The sequence below is a fragment of the Aythya ferina genome, assembly GCF_964211825.1.
Source record: "Aythya ferina genome assembly, chromosome: 1".
In the NCBI taxonomy this organism is placed as follows: Eukaryota; Metazoa; Chordata; class Aves; order Anseriformes; family Anatidae; genus Aythya; species Aythya ferina.
The window spans coordinates 101,963,672-101,982,514 of NC_140296.1; the positions used below are offsets into that span (position 1 = coordinate 101,963,672).

The 18,843-nt window shown below is 38.6% G+C and overlaps 1 long non-coding RNA gene across 1 annotated transcript in view; it reads right to left on the minus strand.

The window, feature by feature from the left end:
• Positions 1–18,843, minus strand: part of LOC311422748 — a 45,363-nt gene that overhangs the window by 10,540 nt on the left and 15,980 nt on the right. Inside the window, exon 2 of the long non-coding RNA XR_014685495.1 lies at positions 1,447–1,595. This is a non-coding gene — a long non-coding RNA (uncharacterized lncRNA). The remainder of the gene's footprint in view (positions 1–1,446; positions 1,596–18,843) is intronic.

Sequence of the window (18,843 nt, forward strand, 5' to 3'; positions counted from 1 at the left end):
AGATTACCTAAATTTCTGCAGATGTCAGTGTTAAAAAAGGAGAAAATAGGCAAAAGGAAAGGAGTTGTGTGTAGCAGCAAGGATGCAAATAGCTGGTATATTTCAAATACATGTTTCAGCTAAACTTTGTAAGCCACATAACATGTTGTAACAGCAGCTAGAATTAAGCAGCAGTCTCTGTAGGAAGCATTTGACTTATTCTGTGGTATGTCTCTGCCTGTGCAGACAAGGCACCCATGTTAAGGAGAAAATATGGACGGAAAATATTGTGACATATTTAATTAAATGTTTTGACTTAATATCTTCAGATTATAATACCTGGGCAGCATTTAGTCAAAATGATACTTAAGTTGTGCTTTTCAAAACCATTCAGTATTGACATAGTTCCACTCCCAAGTAAAATCAGTAGGAGTTTTACTGCTGACTTCCACAGAATATAAGCCAATGCCGAGCATTTCTGAAAATAGCTTTCCATCTGTATATTTATTTAAATGAATAGGGACTGTTAGTAGAAATAGGAACTGAAAAGATCAGGCTTTTAATTTAAAAAAACTGAAGTTAAATATAGGTTACTCCACTAGAAAACTAAAACTCAAGAATACCTAGACAAAGTTGAACACTTTGTGCTCTCATTTATGCTACAAAGGGATGGAGAACAGCTCCATTGCCCCAGGTGACACAGCCACACAATTTCTGAGGTCATTAGACACCATTGACATAGACACTCTTTAGTAATGGCATTTCATGCTTTCAGTGGGCAGATAAAGACACTAAGAGAACTGCCTGTATGTTAGTCTTGGGTAGTCAACCCCCCTAAAAAATTATTTCATCGGCCAAGGTAGTTAAACACACCCTTTTCTACATTCAGGTAGATTTTGACCTCCCCCTTCCCCAAAGCCCCAAAGCAGCCCTTTTCTTTTGCTGCTAGATGCAGTTGCTTTCTTTAAACGAATAGCCATGACAGATGTCTGTTGGCTCTGAGCCAGCAGAACATTTACCGTAGTCAATATTTAACATACAAATAGCCCTACTGACTTCAGTGAGGCTGCTGGCGTGCCTGAAGTTAAACAGCTATACAAGCACGTTGCTGGCTCGTGGCCTGACTATTACAGGGGCTAGCAGGATGTGGTAATGCCACATTCAGTGTTTTAGGTCCTCTGAGATTTGGTCGGGTTAGATCTTTTCACCCTCGGTGTGCTTTGAGCAGGTTTTACTGATTGCAAGGTCATCTGGGGTTCTTACGCCCTTGTGTGCCACTGTAGACAACAGAACCAAGTAGGCCAGAGGCACTTGGGCAGCAGCCTCACTCGTTTCAAGTTCAGCTCTTACAGCCTTGAAGGCTCGGTTCTGAATAGCCGTGTGAGAAGGGAAGGACTACATCCTCCACACTGCTCTCAGAAGGTAGCGGGAAGAATCTGCATCTAGAGGAGATGATTCTTTAGCTACCTCTTGACTAAGGAATAGGAGGGGTTGCTGCAGGCCTACAACCAACACGTCACTCGTTTGCTCTCAAATTCTGAGTCGGCGAAGCTATATGTAGAATAAAGACTCCAAGTCAGCACAAAGGTGGCCCCAGCAAATCTTCTCAGTAACACCTAAAAATCAAAAGTACAGCTGAAGTATTCTGATTTGTAATCTGTGAGCTTAAAATATAATAGGCAATAGAGGAAACATCAGCTTTTCTATTTATTTTTTTCATCCTTTACTCTTTACAGAGTCGCAACTTAATGTTTAAGTAGGGGCTTTTTTTTTTTTTTCCCTAATGAGAATTGCAAGTTGAAGTTCATCTTTCACAAATAAGACAGAAGCCCAGAGACAAAGAGTCTGTCCTTAACTTTTCATTGAATCTCAGTGGTAGAATAAAGAAGCTAAAGCTACTCTGTAATGTTTAATGCATGCGAGGTCAAGCTAAGCCCCCATTCTATCCTAACTAGGATAGCAATTGTTATTGCCAATTACTTTTGCAGGTTATTTTCTTACTTGTTGCAGCTCAACTACTTAGAAAGTTCATATGCTTCAACCTACTTAGAAAATTCACATGTTCTCTGTTTGCATTTGGAATGCAAATTCCTGTTCTAATATTGGTAGGACATTTTATGATTCAGATTTACATCAATAGAATTGAAACATGTCCTTTATTGATTTGGTGACACAGGTGGCACCTCCAATGGTACTTTTTTTTTTTTTTTTTAAATATATATGTCTTTTAAAGAGATCAGAAAGTCAAGAAAAGTGGAAATAGTACTGAAGATGAGATAAGCTTATCTTCTTACAGTGCTCAGAGCCTGATGATCACACATTTTGAGCATACTGTCTTTTTGTTTTGTTTTTGAAAATTCCATGAATCTCACAGCAGAATCAGGGTCTACAGAACTGAATTAATTTTGCCTTTTTTTTTTTCAGATGCTATAGAACCAGTAGTGCTTTTAAGTTAGTGCCAGTAATTGAACGAAGTACAGAAAGCCTCATGTCTAATGCTTCACTTGGAATAATTTTACCCTGTGATCAGTCTAAAGTTGACTCAGTTCAAGCTGAAACTACCCTAGCCAAAGCTGTAAGATCTAGACCAGACAAACATAATGAGAAGACGCAAAAGAAATTAGAAGTGCAAAATGTGAAAACCAATGCAGGTTTTAGTCCCTTTGACTTTCCTCAGAATATTTTATCAAGTTCTAGCACTTGTCCCTCAAACCAACATATCTAAAAAGTTACCCCAGCACTCCTTGGCTTTTAACTTGAATTCTGCAGCTGAATTCAGGAGCATTCTGCTGTGAGAGTACCCCTGTGTTTAGGCAGGAGACAGAGCTGATGGGGGCTGCTCTGAATTTGTTAGTGGAGACTCCTCAGACACTCATAGGACTTTATTCCAAGCGATAGGAGAACTTCTTTGACCTGCCTTCATTACTATATAGCAAACAGCAACACATTCACACATACATGCACATGAATAACTCATAAAAAACTCCACCATGCTCAAAGAGTTCACTACCTGTAGAGAGAAGAATCATGTTTTGAGTTTGTCATTAATTCTGAGGAAGATGGTAGGTGGGTCTAAAAAAGTGGAGGAAGGCATTATTCACTAAAAATATGTTAATTTCCTCTCATCTGCCTCACTGGAATCACTACAAGTGGACATGTTCACTGACCTTTGTTGACTAGGTAGCAGTGCTATGCAAACCTCTTATCACAGATCAAATTGTTTATCTATGTATGTCATTTCTGGCCAGATCATGGAATATTTTTCAGTCATTTGCTGGGTGCACTCTCCTAATGTCTCCTATAATGTGCAGTAAGTTATGAGCAGAGCTGGAAACTTCTCCATAGCTAGAGCTACAGCACAATCTGTTATTGTTTCGGGATATGATTTAATAGAAGTTCTGCTCCTCTAGTCTCATGCACACATCTGCCAAAATGCTCAATTTAAGTAAATTGTGTTAGGAATGAAGTCATACTATCATACAATATAGTAATGGAAGGCAGCTGATTACATTTTGTACTATAAAGAGCTTGGTCTCATCATAGCAGAAGATTCACTGCCTTTTTTTTTTTTTTTAAAAAAAAAAAAAGACTGTGTGAAGTATTGACAATGTCAAGTAAGAAAACATATCTCTTTAGGCTCCAATCTGCATAAATCTTAATATTCAAAAAGAAATGAGCTTATCAGCCTGATCAGACCCTCCCTTTCTCAAAACAGCAAATTTGAAGACAACCTTGTACAGCAGTATCATCAAAAAACAAAACAAAAACATACCAACATCCCAAACCAAAAAATTTCCACTACCAAAAGACATCCAACCACATGGAGAGAGTTAAAATTAAAGGAAGTTAACGTTGGCATGAGCTAGTATCAAAACCAGTAAACATCATATAAAGATATGATAGATTCATGCCAATAAATTGATGGTGACGCAAGAGTTTTATGAGTCTTGGCAGTCCTGTCGGCCCAGATATTTTTGCAGGCATAACAAACTGGAGGTATTATCTCTTACTGCTACTGTGATATTATATTTTAAACTATTTAGATTTTTCTTTAAGACAGACAGTTCACACTGAAGCAAGTTCTGTGTTGAGCTAAATAAAAGAATTGAACAGAAAGAACAAAAACAAGCCCAAAATAATACATATTTTTCAAAAATAATGAATATTTTAAACCCTTGCTTTGAATGGTGCTCCTGCTTTTCAGTTATTTCCACCTACAGTTAGTTGGATCTAACTCCGTAAATCATATTTTGCTGTGATTCTAAAAGCTACGTATATAAAAATAAATCAGAATGGACAAGCATGGTTGATGAAAAGAGCAAGGTTTTGTCAATAAAAGTGAAAATGCCATTTAAAGTGTTATGGAGTACCTTTATTTTGGCACTTTTTTGACACTTTTGGCATTTGTATTGGCATCCAAAGATTTGTGGAGATGTTTCTGACTGCTTGCCAAGACACTGGAGAGCAAACCCAATCATTTTTGTGAGGAGGAGGAGTGCCAAATAGGAAATGAACTAGTCAAACAAAAGAATGTCATATCAAAGTTTTGATTCAGGAAAGCTTTTAGAAGTGCACAACTCCAAGCACTTGAGTAAATCCATCTGCTTACAACTATCTGTGAACAACAAAACAATGAGCTTTGCTGCACTCAGTGAGACTGCTTGATTGTTGGACACGAGGTAGTTAAATACCCTCAGGGAGGGCATTTAATCATTTCCCCTGCCCTCCCTTAGCTTGTAAAGTACAACTGTTTTAGTAAAAGTCTCCCTGAGCTCCTGTAGCTGGATCTTTATCTATTTGGCAACTCCTTATTTGAAGTAGCGCTATCTGTACCATAAAACTTTGCCATGGTTGGGTGTTGAAGTGAAGACTGATCTTTTATGGCATGCTAAAAATGGGCATATTTCATTGTTCCTGTCATTACATGATACATGCTTCTACAGAATGTAAATATTTTATAGGTTGTTCCAGTACCAGAATGGTACACTTAATGAATGGCTAACTCCAAAGTACATCGGAAGTCCTATATTCAGAGTGAGAATCTCTGGATTTCAATCTTTCTTTCTCTCTCTCTTGCTCCAAAGCTACAAGGGATGGTAGTAGACTTGTGGAGTCAATCTGAGGCATATACGTGGTAGGGATATATTTTACTCTGTCAGGTTCTGACATGCATTCTTTTTGAAGGTGATTATTGATTTTCTGCCTCTGCAAGAAGGAATGACTCAAAAAAAAAAAAAAAAAAAAGGAAAAAAAACGCCTAGTATTAATCATGGCTTAAGGAAAAGAAGAAAACCCAACCTTTCTCTTTTTAAAGATGTATATATATAAAAATAGGAATGGGTGGAAATAATAACAGTAGTACTATTTTACAGGAAGAAGTATTGCTCTGAAATAAGACTACCTTATATAAGACTGTAAGACTTAAATAGCTTGTAGAAAACCTGGAGATCTTTGGTTGTGACATACCAAATCTGCTTATGATGTCATTTTCTTTATGTGGCTGCTAAGTGTCTGCATTTAATGAGCCATTCCTCTGACATCAGAAAGAGATAATTGTCTTTTCTGTGGACTGTGCCTTTGGAAATGTAACACAATGACTAAATATGGAGTGATAAAACATATTTTACTGCCTGTCCTAAGGATTTACAAATATGTTAGCTTTGCATCATTTTAAGATGAATTGCGTCTGTTCTTCACTGTGGGTCTTATGCTCCAACCTCATCTCAGCTGCAACCGCAGCTGAAAATGAGTGACAAAAACTGGACAAGATGGCAAGGATTTGATGCTGTGAATCTGTATCTACTATAATTATAGTAGGTTATCTTGGTTTTGCTCTTACACCTCCATCTAAAAAAGTAACAACAACAACAGAAGAAGACGTATAGGGGAAAAAACTCCAAGTCAATGAAAAAAACACGTATTTTCTTTTTCCCTGTAAGCATCAAGGACAATATGGTTCGACAATATGATGGGAAGTTTGTTTTTTCTTAGCATATAATTTAGATCCCTACTACCCAAGAAAGACAGAATGGAGCAGGTAGAATAGTGAAATCAGAAGGAAGCTGAAAAATTAAAATGGAGCATGGAGTGTAGATGTGGGAAAGGTACATAAGGGAGGCAGAGTAGGTGGAATCAAGAAATGACTAGGAAATAAAGAAGTCGAAACATCAGGAGTAAAAAGTGGAAGGGCAAAGACAAAGATAATGGTGGGGTAGAGAAACATGGGTTGTATGGAAAATGAAATACCCTCTTACTCCTTGAGGCTTTTCTTTAAGGTCAGGATAGAAGAATCCCAGCACGAAACTGATGAGACTTGTGCCTTTTTGGATTTCATTGAAAAGTTCCCATGCTAGCTTGTCAACATTTTTAAACACTAAATTTACTTTTAAATACTTCCCTGCCCCTTAGTCCCAAAGAAAATGTCAGCTGAAAGGAAAAATTGTCTCATCCCAAACTGCTGGTAGTCAGGAAATATAAAAGTGACAGGGATGACTCATATCACGTACGTCAGGCACAGTGAAAACAGAAGATACAAATGGCAAAATAGGAAGATGAATGTCGTGGGGTCTATTTGAAGTGTTTTAAATCTATAGTTTAGAAAACAGCAGGTGGGAAGTGGTGTCTAGAAATAACTAGCCACGGTAGGTTTTTGTTTGTTTTTTTTTTTTTTTTTTTTTTTTTTGTTATTGTTTGTTTGTTTGCAAATTGTATATTGCTTACTAGTTAAGAGACAGCTATTTTGGTACAGAGGGCCAAAGACACACAAAAAAATAAAAATCCAAAGCTCAGAATGTTAAAGCCACAAACCAGCTGACACCTGTCCCCTGGGCATTCAGTTTTTCTTCTCTGAACAAATGCTAAACTGCTGCTCTATCACAGGGCAATATTTTTGTCCTCATGCAAATACCTGCAAGTGTTGTTTGTACCACTTTTGTCCTGAGAAAGAATGGCAGATCGAGGTTTGGGAACCGGTCCTAGAGAAATGTGCACTGGCCAGTGAAAGAGCAAGCAGAGTTCTACAGGAGGTGCTGAACCACATGAGAGTAGCGTCTGAAGCAACACTAAGGCTATCCACCTTGTCTGCTCTTACCATTTCAGATACAAGGAAAAATACTATTATTTACTGATTCCTTTTACACATAAAAGACAGTCCCTGGAGTAACTCAGCCACCTGGGTTAATGCCAACTCAGGATGGAATTTTCTAGCCTAGTCCTAAAGCACTTCCTTCATACTTACTGTACACATGAAACCAACATGCTACTGAATCCACATTTACACTGCTGAGCACTGCTCAGAAATAAGTGCTCCTTACACATTCACCATGCCTTACATCTGTTTGTATTCAACATTCAACCCTACCTATTTTGTGAATCCCCAGATGAAAATAATCATTGAATAATTTATACTGGAAGGGACATGCTGAGCACACTCAATCCCATTGCCTATGTTGTAAGTAAAGCCAGTAACAGCCTTGGCCCTGCTATTTACCCCTCAGGCATGCCACTAGTAATCAGCTGGACCTTGTACTGCTGATCAACACACCTCGAGCCCAACAGTCCAGTCACTTATTGTCTACTTACCCAACCCAGATCTCACCAATTTGGCAAAAAGAACACTGCAGGAAACCGTGTCAAAGGCCTTGCTAAAGTCCAGGTATTCAACTCCCACTACTCTCTCTTTCATCGCAGAGCCAATGATCTCATCATGGAGAGCAAGCAGATTGGTCAGGCACAATAACAAAATATTCCTTCTTCAAATAATCCTTGCTTCCTCTCTTCTTCTTGAGTGTAAACTAAATTGAAAGCCATACGTAATCCCAGATGTAACTTTGCCCACCAAAAGTGCATGGAATGCATTACTATTACAGACACCCAAAGTCTCAAGTTCAAACCTAGTATGCAATTACAGATAGCTGAAAGAATACAATCTTTGCTGAAAGATAATTTACAGTCAAGGACCAAACCTTAACATAAATGACTGGTGATTTCCTGTTACCAATGTAATACTATTTATTTTGGGAATGATTGTGTGAAGTAGTGTTTGCTTCATAAAAGGTAGTTGTTTAAGAGTCAGGTTACGGTTTTATATATCTAAAGATTCACAAGGCTAATAGCCTTAAAAAGAAATATCAATATATTTATTATATTTCCACATCCCCAAAGTGAAATAATCGTCAGTGCCATAGACTGATGATGTGATACTGATGTGTATTACAATCAAAGTTATAAAGTTACACATTTTTGCCTATCTACGCAGTAAATGAGTTTAGGGAATGGAAACTTGTATATGAGGGACTAAGACTTATGCTTCAGCTAGAAATGTTTGCCCAGGCTTTCCAAAACAGAGTCCTCAACAATCTCTTTCACACCTACAAGCACTCTTCCAGAGAGGCAGAACAGAAAGGTTATCTGTGTGATAGATGTGTTCTGCCCTCTGATGAACACAAATCATTACTGGTTTTAATAACGGATAATCTCCAGGGTACAGGCAGTGCTTTCTTTCAGCAGAGGTTTTTGTTGGCTCCATTGGCTTCTGGGGAACTTAGCAGCTACATGGCTGCTGTGAAGCCACTGCAAACCCATTATAGTTGGAAAATTAATCGTAAGATAACAATAAAAACAAACAACTTATTTCCTTCTTTCTCTCCCAGCTCAGTCAAAGGTATACAAAATACAGCAGGCCTGTAGAGAAAATGAGATAACTTGGTTTCTGCTGACCTGTCCCTATAAATTGTCTTTGACCTCAACAACGGAAGCAGACATGAAAATCTTCCTGAGTTCTCACAGACACTAAGGTACTGTAAAGATGTTTCACATCCAATTTCAGAAGAAATACTTCTTGGTCTGTTTTGTCCAGACCACTCCTTATTCACACACATTTGGCTAAGTGAAATATAAATAACTTTCAGCTACATCTATTCTACCTTAAAAGTTTTGTACAGTTTGTGCTGCCAGAGCTCAACAGATGTGTCAAGTAGGGTTATCTACCAGGACGTACTGGCAGTGATCTGAATGCTTTTGTAAGTCCTGATTTGTCTATGTGCAAGCGAAAACAGACCAAACTCTAATGAATTATTAAAACTAAGATGTTCAGTACTCAGGGTCCAACCCAGCTCTCTGTCACAAAGCCTGGACAAACAAGGTCTAGCAGTGGCCTCCACACAATGGAGGCCACTATGTCCATCAGTGGACATTCTGGGTTTAAATCCTTCTTGGAGATCAGAGCAGGCGTTTTGTCTGAGCTGTGATCAGAGGAATGGCAGACAGGGCCTGGCAGGTGCCTGTCCAGTTCAGGCTCCTCAAAGACAAAGGACAGACATAGTGGTAGTGCACACAACTTCCCAGCCTGCTCCTTGTAAACACTGTGATACCACCAGAATACTTCTGGAGCTGAATGCAGAGCTTTGCCAAATTGAGACAACCTCATTAGACAGCCCCCTGAAGGGGGACTCTACAGCAACTTAAATAGGATCTAGACTTTATAATTTTTCAGAAGAAGTAAGGGACAAGTGATTGCCCTATGACAAGAGAGCAGTGACAGATCAGGTCATTGGTTTCCCTCCTAAACTTTTGGAAATTCAGTTTGCAAAATCATGCTCTAGAAGTACCCATCAAGCAAGCTGAGTTTTTCTGTAAACAAAAATGTGGTAGGAGGCAATAAGACATACTGATTCCTACAAATAAGCCTTTTCTGGGGTTATACCTGGAAAAAAAAAAAAGAAAAAAGTGCTTGTAAGGCTATTGTAATAGGGGGAAATATGAAAGACTTAACTCAAAACAAAGTCTAGAAACAAAACACTGCAAAAAACATGCATATGGTTAAATAAGATTTTTTTCATGTAATGTTGCCTTTGTAAAAGTGTCCAACATCAACAGGAAATATTTGTGTGTCTTTCAGGATCACTTGACTATATTTTCACAGTACTATCCTGTGTTGGTGCTTTTAGATTTAAATAATATGCAAAGCTGAGTGCTCTACAATGATTAGCAGGGGAATTTTCTTTTGAGTTTGTAGGTTCACTTCATTCCAGAACAGGAAGCAGTTTTATTTACTTGCTTAATACAGCATCAGCATGATGAGCAGGATAGCTTTCTAGCTGCAAATGAAAAGGTTCAGAGATTAGCACTTTCCCCCAATGGATGTTATGGCTCATATACCAAACAGCCTGAAATGGAGATGCTGGAGATGTTTCAGACCTTAAAAGTGTAAAGCTGTGTGTTAACTCAGATGAGTTTCGTATTTTATTACTACAGATAAAACATACAATTTAATTAAACGTGCACCTATAAAATGTAAGGTTCAGTTAACTCCTGGCTTTATTTTAATACAACCTACATAGGTAACTAATGGTAATGCTATGTAAAGAATGAATAGCTTTTCAAGTCATAAAACATCTTGCAGCTATATTGGTTTCTCAGTTTATAACAGCTACAATATAGAGCTCAGTTTCTGCTCACATCATCACTTAACCCTTCATCTTCTATGTTCTTCCTTACTTATCTACTCAGTTCATCTTTAGGCACCATAATACATTCATTAGCACACCTATTTTCTGTATCATAAGTGAATTTCAATCTGTATGTATTCAAATCCAAGGCTGAATTTTAAATACATTTAAAAGGATGAATATGCAGGTGGTGCAGTCAGAACACCAAGAGTGGCAGTACCAATGAAAGTAAATTTGGGCACGCCTTTTACCTGGGTGCACATTTGAAAGTCAAAGGAACTGAGTCACAAAACGTTTTCTTGTGTGTAACCAGATGCTTCCAGGATTCATCTTCTACTTTGGAATGCAATTTAAAAAAAGAATTTTTGGTCAACAAGACTGAGCAGGGTGCTTTTCATCTTAATGCTGGTATGACTTATAAATTCTGTTGTCAAAATAAAATCTAAAGCATTGCTGCTTTGCAAATATATCTCCACTTAGCAAGGTCAAGAGACATGATCTTCAATGAGTATAGGCAGAAAAAAAAAAAAGAAAATGCTACAGCTGTTTTGAATTGAATCAATAGATGGATCATTCAAGAACTCCTCACACCAAGTACCTATACTGTTACCAGTCTATCAGACATTTAAAGTACCTATTGCTGAAAACAAAAAATGGCCTCCTTTCTCCAAGAACAGCAAGTTTTCTTTGCCAAGGTGGCCTTAAAATATCCTCTTTTCAGGTGCTCATTCTTCAATGATTTCCCCTCAAAAGTGATATTTCAACTTCAATAATTACTATATTTTTGTTTTTAGGGCAAAACACCAGTTAGCTTAAATTCTCCCAAATTCTGTTGGACATACTGAACACCAAGTAAAAAGGAAAAAAAAAAAAGTACCTCTATTCCTTGAGGTAGTAGGTAGTACAAGACCATTTTATGCTTTACATCCTTTTGTCTGATTTAGGATGCTTCCTTAGCATATTCAGTAAGCAGCACCTCTGAAGCACAACGTTCTTCCTTCGCTTCTCTTTTCAGCGTTTCCTCCCTCATGTTTGGCTGGTTTAGAAACCTTCAGTATGCAGATGGCCAGCTAAGAGCTACAAGCACTTAGCTGACATACCCTGTGCCATGACTGACAGAGATGAAGCTCAGAAAGAGCACGCTTGCTCTCTGGAGATGACAGCCAGGGCAAGATGGAGAACATGGTGCCCTGCCTCTCTGGGGTTTGGGTACTAAGACTCCCCTATCTGCCTCCTGCAGCTTTCTTGCTCAGAACCAGGTCAGGCATCTCTACCTTGCGCATCAGTGTAACACCAGAGGCCTTAGTGTCCAGAGCAAAGCTCAGCTCTGGAGCTTTATGTTCACTTCAGAGGATGTGTTGGCCAGATATGCACGCGATACAATTCCTCTCCTGTACTGCTTGAAGCTCACACCCAGAGAGCTGGTGTCATCCTTACAATGTCATGCCTTCTTAATTTGCTTTGTTTTACGAAATTTATTTTGACATGTGGCAGAGCTGCCTAAATCTATGCCTCTCCCTTTATGTCATGTGGAGCTGAGCCATTGTAGAGACCTAAGGCAGATGTGGAACTCACCTTTTGTCCAGATGTATTAACCGTAATTACAACAACATCCATTCCTTTTGCTTTATGTATTAATTTGATCCTTGCTTGTTTACATTTTTTTTTTTTTTTGCCAATGGAATAATGCTGATTGACTCAAAGGGCAGCTCATCAAATAATTTTGTCATCTGAAGCTCCTCAGATTTCTAGTTTATGAACATATTTAATTAAGTTAATCAAAAGTAGACTCAATACAATTTACATGATAAAAAAGACATTACTGCATGAATTAAAACATTTTAGTTGACATCTGACAGATGTTAGAAGAAATGCATTCCAAGACTATATTGACTACATTATTCAACTACATTATTTTTCCTGAACCACAGAAAGACCAATCATCAAATTATCTGCCTTGTGACGGCAATAAAAAGCTGGTTCTTTAAAATATTTACATAAAAATCTTTCCTCAATCAAAATCATTGGTCAGTTTTGAAAGTCATGTCAAAAACCACAAAGAAATTCTAAAAAATAACTTCTATTGTAAGCTGGAAAAAGGTCTCATCAAAACTGAATTTTTGTGAGTGAAAACATGTAAAACAGATAAAGTCAAAACCTCCCTTATACCAATGCTTTATAAATGTTTAATTTCAAACCTGTGAGAACAGCTTTTATTGATTTGTCTTCCCTCTGGTGTGCCTTCCAAACCAAGCATCCACACACATGCACAGGGTTAGAAAAACAATTGTTGTATTCAGTAAACTCGGTGTCTTTCTTGCCTTCTACTTCCTTCCTCTGTCTGCAGCTTTCCTAGAGTTAAGTGATTGGGGAATTAGAAGCAACCGGAATGAAGGGCAGATAGATTTTTCCATCTGAATTAAAAACAAAGTGTTAGAAAAATCCCAAAGGAGAAAAGAAATCCATGTGAAAAGCAACCTTTTCTCCCCTGATGTTTCACACAAAGAAACATTTTCAGCGTGTTCAGTCCTAGCATGTTTGTGTATATAGCAATGGACTGAACTCTTGTTCTGCTGCTGCCTGCTCTCCAGAGCTTCAGATTCAGGTTGGAGAGGAGCATTTAGAGTAAGGCACAATGCCTATGAATAGGTAGCAGCTGCAAGCACCATAACCATTAAATAAATTAAAATGAACAATTTATGCTGTGTTTAAGTGGGATGGCAGAATTTTTACTACTAAATTTTGCCCTTTTTTTTAACATTACTAATAATCTGAAGATATTCACTTTTACCATAATTTTATTGTTTAATTTTTATAACAGCAGTTTGAGAACTTAAGATTCACATCTATTTTCATCAGAGCAGAGAAGGCTATCATTGAAATATTTTCCAAATCTTCGTGCTTCTAGAATAGGCGCAAATTTAGTCCTGTTTGCATGGTGCCCACTACACACAATCTAAGTCCATTTTTACTAATTTACCTGACCAAAATTTTAGTTTATTTTTCAAAAAACAGACTAAATCCTCTTCTTTCCCTTTGGACAGCTTACAGGCAGAAAGAAAGTAGGATGCTACTGTAGGCAGCCATTGTCAACAACTTTTCCTCTGAGTCATAACGCTTACAGAAGCCCTAATGAAGTGATACTCAAAGAATAGCATCCCTCTGTGCTAATCCTTTTGGATGTACATCAGGCACTTCATAAACATTTGCATAAAGAGGCACACCATGACTGGTATTGTAAAGTATTATATATTATTATGTGTAATAAAAAGTCTGAGGATCAAAAGCCTCTCTAGCGACATCTCTCCCTTTTATTTGGTCTACAGTGGAGATGTGCAAAAGCCATTTTCTTTCAGTTGGGTAGTGAAAGAAGAAAAAGGTTGCATATGCACATACAATTCAGATAAAATTTAAGATATTTAGATCTTTGTGTTACAGGATGGAAAATCTTCCAAAATTTTAGTGTTATTTATCATGACATGTCATTTGACACTGTCTGAATCCCCGTACTGTTGGGGATGGTATCCCTGACTCCGTACTTCCCAGAAGCCGAGGGTTGGAACATTCAAATAGGGATTTGAGCCATGGAGTACAAAAACAACACTGCTACTACCCTCGGGTCTGCGAATCTACTTCTTCAGTTTTCCATTTCTACCTCTCTTTCCCCTCCCTTTATGTCTACAGATCAGCTCAAGGATCAGGAGATAGCAGACAGCATATGCTTCAGTTTGAGTTCACAGTACTGACAAACCACCAGAGCATGCCAGATGTGTGACAGACAGACAGACAGACTGCCAGCCAAGGCCTGTGGGTGCTCTACACAGGCTGAGGCTTTTGCCAGTGCAAATCCATGTATATGTGGGGAGCGGCGATCCCCTGTCAGGGGCTGTAAGAGCCCACATGGCCAAACACAGCCTCGCATACAAACCATCTGCTTTCACAGAGGTCCATGAGGTTTTCAGTATGGGACTCTGAATGAGACAGGAATTTCCTCCTGGCGCTCAGCACCAGCTTGCTGCCAGCAGCCATGGCAGCCCATGTCCTCCCCTACTGGAGCTGCCACCACCAGCACAGGACATGCACAATTTGGGGCTGACTAGGGGACCCAATGCCCTTATCCTGGTGTGCCCCAAGTGGCAGAGGCTCCTGGTAGAGCCTCAGACCACTGCAACGTCCTGGGCACCCGAGTCTGAGGAGGGAGGGCAGAAGAGGCCTGTGGTGGGCTGGGGTATGGCCAGGTTGGCGCCTTGCTGTTGGACTGCAAGACTGTTAGGGAGTAAATGTGGACCCAGGAGCAGCAGCACAATGCCAGGAGCCTTTCTGGGGGCAACCGTGGTGGAGGCTTTGGGGTGTGGGTGGCAGCCTGAGGGTGCTCCTCTGGGGTGTGCGTGGAGCCCTCTGGATACTCAGTGCTGTACACCCAGAGCGCTCGAGCTGAGAGCACCCTTAATAATTTAATTAAACAGCACAGATGTTATAAAAACCCTCTTTCATCACTCCCTGCTTTTCACTCTTCAGGTGTGTATTTAAGTGTACATCACTGTCCCATTAATTGCAATGCGATTAGTATCTGCCCGTCAGTGTGAGCAAAACACCTGTGTAATAACATTTACATCATTCCTTGTCTATAAGACATCTTGGATGATTACATACCTAGAGTGCTTTACTGAGTACGCCTGTGAAACAAATGTCCTGGCTGAGGCTCTCTAGACAGAAGACAGAAATCTTCCATTATTTTTCAAGAAAAATGCATCACATACGTATTCTGAAAATCTGAGCCCCTGTGGCTATGCTACAAGGCAGCAGTTTTGAACCTCACTGGAGTGCTGATGGTAAATAGAAAGTTACTTGCATGGAATGCCTGAGCAGTACCCATAATATTGAAAAAAAAAAAAAAAAAAAAAAAGCTCACATTCATTACAACAGCTTCTTAAGTAGAAAAGTCAATTTTGCAGCTGGTAGCTGGCTTACAATTTTTGAAAAAAACTTTTCTTGGATTAAGAAGGAAACAGTACATAACAAAAGTCAACCGGCACATTTTTCTTCATTTCATATACCAGTGCATTTATATAAATGTCCGAGTCATTTCTTTCTTTTGTGGGCAGTTTGCAATTCACTTATTTGCTCTTTTTGGCTCCTCCCTGTTATGTGACAACAGCCTAAGAACATTACTTTTCCCTTTATTGCTTTCCACTGTGTTGAACAAATGGCTGCAGCTAAGTATGAACAAGAAATATTTCAGGGCTGTTTGCTTTTCTTTTTCTTTCAAGCTTTTTTCAGAATCATCCATTGTCCCTTTTTAATTCTATTTGTAAGTTTTACAAAGACTAAAATGAGTTCTTAATCTTTACCAGATGGCCTCTGGAAAAATACCAGTGTTGTTTTTGTAGCATTCAGGACACAAATACTTGGTGCCTCTGAGCACACAGGTGCTCCTGCTAAAAGCCCTCATCAGCTTCCATTGAGAATCTCAGCCAGGGGACTATCAAATACAAGGGCTTATTTGGACCCGTGGAAGGTATATTCACAAACGATACTAAGGCAGTTTGGGGCTCTAATGGTTAAAAGATTTAATCAAGTCATATAAATCCCTTGAGGCAAACTATACTGACCACAGAGCAGGGACGATAACTGACTACTAACAAGTGAATGCTTTTGTTCACACACACATGAAAGAAAGTAACACTGTTTTTCTTAATAGTATTGTGAAACTAAAGTATATTCTTATTCAGAAGATTGAAGATAATATACTGCTAATGGTTTATAATTAAGATCTCATAGTAATCAGGCTGTGTATCAGTGTGTTGTAAACAGATCTTCTGAAGCACATGAAGAAAAATACCCGTGTATTTATAACACAAAATAGGAATGCTACCACTTCAATAGCTGCAAGGAAAAAAAAAAGTGCATGGAGGAAAAAGGAGAAAACAGTCTACTGAAAATCTTTGGAACAGATATATTACTGGTATAACTTTGTTAAGATCAGTCACATCAGGAATGGAGTGGCTCATTGAACACAAATGATGGGGAAAATTAGGTCTCATATTTTTAATAAAAGGAAAAAGCAGACTATCCTTAGTTGAGAATGAGTGGAATGAAGAGGCTCAGAGTGGGAAAAGCTCATCCCTTCTTTTTTATTGGATGCTTAGGAAAATAGATTTATTCTGGGAGCTGATCATGGTAGAATCTGCTTGTGTATGCTTCATAAACCCCACATCACTGGGTCCCAGCTCTCCACTCCAGTGTATTCCATAAGCAAAGCAAAACAGAAGCTGTCGCTTGCAGTCTTGCCACACTATGAAGCTACCCAAATAGAAACCACCCTCCTGTTGTCAAAGGCTAGCAAAATATTTACTATAATTTCACCATAATTCTGTGACCAACAACAGCAAACTTAGATTATAAAAAAAAATTAAGCGACCATAAAGTGCAGGAGCTGAACAACTACTTGGACTCACTTCCCTTTCTTAAAGCAAAAACAAACAGCTTCGTGAGTGTTGGGAAGATCTAGCATAACAAGTCATTGTTTGAGTCATCATTATATGATGTTTTTCACAAGTCTGAATAATTTCATAATAAGCAGTAAGGAATCAGAGCAATGCCAGCAGGATTCTAATAGCTGCATTGAGCTTAAAATTCCTGTACCTTGCAAGGTATACAATTCAGCAGAACAAACAAATTTTGATGTATGCCATCCTTACATTAATTATGTCTCACCACATCTGCCAGGGCAACAGTGCACATTGGGGGCCTGAGGTATTTTTCTTCTTCCTAGAGTATACTGGTTACTCAAAAGTAGCACACATGGTGTGTAGGAGGCTGTTGTGAGCTGTTTCATCCCTGGCCTGCACATGGAAGTCAGAGATTATCATGCTAAAATTATTGCTCTCAAGCAATGGGAGGATAAGGGCAAACTGGGAAAATCATGTCACACAGGTAATAGCATCTTTCTAACAGAACTTCATCCTTCAATTCCTAAACTATTAGTATTAAACATTTATAAGTGTGTTATAAATGAAATTGTTATTTGCAGAGACTTTTTTTTTCTAGTTAGGCAGTTTAATAAATCAATGAATTAGCAAACAGAGGGAAACGGAAAATAAATTAGAACATCATACTTGTGTTTACATTAAATGGTCACTTGTATTAATGTTTATAGATGGTTTATCAAAGGGCAACATCCCAGTTATTCATTATTCATAAATATTAATGAAACTTTTGTCCTTTAATTTCTATAAAGATGTTTGCCCATAATATAACTTGCGTACAATTTTGAAGGATGTTTTGAGAACATTAAGGAGCTGAAATAGGAGAAGAGCACTGAAAAGAAAGGAAGAATAAGTTACAAAGAAGACATGTACCTGTGTTTGTAAAGACAACCACCCAGCAAAATATCAACAGATATTATTTTACGTACTGCCATTAAATCAACTATAAATCCATCCTTACTTGCATCTTATACCCTTACCCCAGTAGACACTCTCAGAAGGCACCTGACAGCCAATGGCAGACGTGGATGTGACTGTAGCAGCTGCAGGCTTGGTAAAAAATGGGATGCTGCTACCACCCTTTGTCACACAAACTACCAATAATCCAGTTCTGCAAGGGCCTTTTCAGCCTGTTTGCTTCACAAGAAAGAGAAAGGCCTGATCAACAGGATAATGGCTGTTATCCAAGGGAGAAAAAAGGGAAAGAAAGCTCCATCTGGAATCTATGGTGATTTTCAGGATCCGTCTGAAGAGAGTCCCAAGCAGCTTGGTCTGATCCCAGAGCTAGTCCTGCAAAGGACTCCTGAGAGCTCCTCTCCTCACCTAAGAGATTCCACGAAAAAGGAAGCATAGGGGCAAGGAGCCACAATCCCTATCCCTGTTGATGGAACTGTGGAAGACCTAAGAAAGCAAGTGATATAGGTAACTGTATAACCAAAGTAGTTGTATCTCTGAAAAAGAGGAGAGTACACGTTCATTATCAAAAACTTTCCGCACTCACCAGTTAAAACTTGCAACAAAACACACAAAAACAGCTATTGAGCAGTTCTTTTTTTTTTTTTTTTTAAAAAAAAGCAAACAAAAAACAACAAAAAAAACCATCAACAATAAAAAAAAAAAAAACAATTCTTTGTTCTATTCTTGCAAAGTAACAGAGAGAACTACTATTAAATTTGGGATCCTAACCAGAGGAAGACATGCAGCTGTGAGTAAACCCCAAAGCCCTAAAGAAAAGCAGAATATCTGATATGTCCTTGTTATTTTATTTAAGGTCATGTTTAGACAGAATACAGACTGAGGAGCTGTATAGTTTTTGCATCTCCTCTGTGGTATCCAGCACTTCCTACAGCAGCGTGTGAGAAGCCAGACTGTATCCCTACTCCACTGAGGTCAAGTGCCTAGAAATCCACTGTAGCAGCATCCAGATT